Source organism: Engraulis encrasicolus, chromosome 13 (genome assembly GCF_034702125.1).
Source record: "Engraulis encrasicolus isolate BLACKSEA-1 chromosome 13, IST_EnEncr_1.0, whole genome shotgun sequence".
NCBI classification, from domain to species: Eukaryota; Metazoa; Chordata; class Actinopteri; order Clupeiformes; family Engraulidae; genus Engraulis; species Engraulis encrasicolus.
Genome location: NC_085869.1, coordinates 29734613 through 29738210, shown reverse-complemented (window position 1 = coordinate 29738210; position 3598 = coordinate 29734613). Strand labels below are relative to the sequence as shown.

Genomic DNA, 3598 nt, shown 5'->3' with positions numbered 1-3598 from the left:
GTTTTGCTGTGGACAGAGCTAGGAAGCAGCAATAACAACATGTGTAAAGAAAAAAAAGACAAAAACACAAAAAAACTAAAATGTTAGTTTTTTGGGGTAAGTTATTGTTATTATATTGTTATATTTCTGATGATTTTTTTTGTTTGTTTGGGAACGTTTTTATTGCTGTATTTTTTCTTCTGGTCATGTCTGGAAGAGCTTTGCTTTTCTTTTTTTTTCTCCTCGTGAGTCTCCTTTTTCTCTTGGCTGTTTTCTCTCTTGCCTTCTCTTTTTCGTTGGTTTAACTATACTGTGTCCGGGGAATAGAAGTGATGATAGCCTTTGCACTTCAGGTCTTGTTTAAGGAGTTTACAATCCGCACTGCAAGAAGATACTACTTCTTAAAAGGGGGGAAGGGGGAGGAATATGAAAAAACATTGGGGTGTTAAGGGTGAGGGGGTGTGTTTTTCTTTCTTTATGGGGTGGAGGTGTTGGGGTTGTGCGGGTGGGTCTCATGTCATCACAAAGGCATTCAAGTGACACGTTTTAAAAGGAGAAAGGGTAACTGCAATTTTGTAATTTAAAATATCAAGGAGGCATCAGTTAAACTGAAATGCAATTATGTGCAGTTAAAGTGCAATACTGTAAATATGAAAAAGTTAAAATAGCGGTAAAAATTGTTAATGATTAATAAAAAAAATGAAAAGGACAGCGATTTTCAGTCATTTTTGGCACTGATATCGGTGTATGGAACTTCTTTGCCAAACAGACAATTTCTTTTCTAGGCTGTGTGTGTATTGTAAATCATCTGCAGGAGTTTGACGTTACTCCAACATCGTTTTTGTACATTTTTCGAAGGAAAACCCCCGCCATTCACTGAGCCAGACGAGGCAATTCAGTTCAATTCCAGCCTGATCAGTAGCAGAACTGCTGGGTATCGGGTGTCATCATCCATCTCTGGTCAAGGGTAACTTAAGTCCACCAAAGTTAATGTTCGCTGCAGATTTATTTTATACACGATTTGGTTTTAATCTTCGGCTGGTTTCTCCGTCCATCTGAGCACTGACGGCGACGCTTGATCAAGATCGAGGACATTTGATCCGAAAGACACAAAAAGTGCATTTGGGACAGAGAAAAAAAGCTGTGTCTTTTTTCTCCACCACACAAGCAAGCATGCAAGTCATTATTTCTGTGATCCATTTGAACATAAGTGAGGACACTTGAGCTCTTGCCTCCAGTACGGGACTTGGGAGTGTGTAGGGGGGAAAATGACATTGTTTGCAACGTGACCCTCAGTATGCGACCACTATCCATACTGTGTGCAGTTGCCTTCAAAAGCAGTAGAACCAAGAAAGGTCTACCTCCGCTGGTACGACACGTTGTGATGCATTTGTTCTTTCAGCCACCTTTACAATCGTTTTAGTCATGTCTCCATTTTTTTATTTTAAATTAAATCCTTGGTGATTTTATTTATTATGTTTTCCAAAAAAAGTTTATGAAGGAAAATAGTTGGACTACAAGTGTACATTTTACATGGCTTTGCATTTATTTTTATATACATTTTTTTAAAATGTAAACATTTGTTTTTTTGTTTCTTGCCACCATTTTAAATAGCATAAGTGTGTGCTTGTGGATGATGATGAGATGTGTTTTCTTTTGGTTTGCCTAAAATGTAGCGTGTCTGGGTTTACAAAACATTTCAGGGATGGTGGCTCAAACCATGAGACTTTGTGTTGCGATTTTTCTTATCCTTACCGCTCAATGAAAATTTGTTAGCCATCCGTACTATTATCTGCATTTTCATATGCAAGCATGCCTAAAACATGATTCACCATAGAGATTGTTTCTGTTTTTGTTTCAGCTGATTCACAAAAATATAAATGTACATCTTGTACAAGTAAACTATCAATAAAGTTATAAATATTTGTAATGGGGTTTTATCACACTCTTGTGTAACTTCTGGAAAAATAAACAACATGATTCTCTATCCGAAAGTCTACATTTCTAAACGGACACAGAGGTATTCTCATGCATGGTATTAAAGTTATGAATATGCGGGCATTTTGTAAATGCTCGATTGTTGCTGTGCAAATCTATATTGACACCCTACAACCCTATAACCGGTGTTTCTACATCATGAAACACAGTATGTCAAACTGGTAACATATAACATCAACATACTACCTCAGTGGTGGGGTTAAGATTAGGGTTGTTTTATATCAGTGTCTTTACTGTACAGTGTAGGTACATATGCTTCATAGTGTAATTACAATATAATTACAGGTTTGAATAACTGTCAGATAACTACAATCAGGGCTGCAGAACTGCTTTTGAACAAGGTGGTCCAATGTTAAGTTGTTAGTATAGATTGACTTCTTGAGATCCTGTCGCTTCACGCCATTCGTACTTGTGAGTTAACACACAGCAGCCTGTCACACATAAGACATGCGGCCTAGTCTGTTGGAAGCACCAGGGCCAGTTAACCATGAATGTGACGGCTATTATCATCAATGAAACTGGTAAGGATTTTGTATTTTTCTAACAACTCCTAATGATATCTATCATATAGCCTACATATCCATGAAAAAAAAAAGATTTTTTTATTTCGCTACTTCTAATGGAGTGAAGCCTTCCCTCTTCTGTCTTTCAATACAAGTACATATATATAGTGGATGCCCTGGCATGTAGACCTGGTGATGTTGTCTCAGATTACCAAAACACAGCAGAGGGGAGCAGAGCCACTGCCTTGCTTTTGTCTTCCCGGCTGCCATAGTTTTTCCCCCACTCTATTTACTTTTGACAGGCCCGGAGTACCTCTTGCCTTTCTGGGTGTTTTCGTTGCTATTATCCCTACTCTTCTCAATCGTGCCTGGGAGCGGTGAGAGGCTGTTGTTTGTTAGCATCGAGATGCCGCTTTGCTAACGCAGGCGGGCCAGCCAACCGCTTCTTCTCCGGTGCTGAAACATGCCCCGAGTTTTAAAGCTGAGCACACACACGCACACATGCACACACACCCTCTCCTCTCTCTCTCTTTACTCTCTCTCTCTCTCTCTCTCTCTCTCTCTCTCTCTCTCTCTCTCTCTCTCTCTCTCTCTCTTTCTGTCTCTCTTACTCTCTCTCTCTCTCTTACTTGCAGCAATGTCTCCATTTGCCACTGGAGCTCTTGCTGCAGTGTAAGTAGGTTGTACGTACGGCTTTAGGAAGCAGACTACATAGACGCTACATCAGAGGGTGGATGTGATGTGTTGTGTTGCGCTGGCTGCATTCAAAGTCTTGCTTTAACCTGTGGCAGTGCGAGTGTGCTCCAGAGAGAGAGAGAGGGAGAGAGACAGAGAGACGGCTGTGTTATGGGTTTGCTCTAACTAACCCCTTACAGGCTGATGGCACAGCCTGTCTGTGTGTCTGACTGTCTGCTTCCTCTTAGGAAATCTCCATCATTCATCACCACCTGATGCTCCCAGTTTACCTTGAGGTGTATATGCATTGTGTAGTGTGTGTGTGTGTGTGTGTGTGTGTGTGTGTGTGTGTGTGTGTGTGTGTGTGTGTGTGTGTGTGTGTGTGTGTGTGTGTGTGTGTCTGTGTCTGTGTCTGTGTCTGTGTCTGCATGCGTGTATGTGTG

The 3598-nt window shown here is 40.6% G+C and overlaps 1 protein-coding gene across 1 annotated transcript in view; it reads left to right on the top strand.

The window, feature by feature from the left end:
* The window catches only part of shox (shox homeobox), a 12722-nt gene extending 12337 nt beyond the window's left edge, over positions 1 to 385 (top strand). Inside the window, exon 6 of the mRNA XM_063214555.1 lies at positions 1 to 385. This exon is cut by the window's left edge and continues 842 nt beyond it. The gene's annotated coding sequence lies outside the window, so the exon portion shown is untranslated.
* The last annotated feature ends 3213 nt before the right edge of the window (positions 386 to 3598 follow it).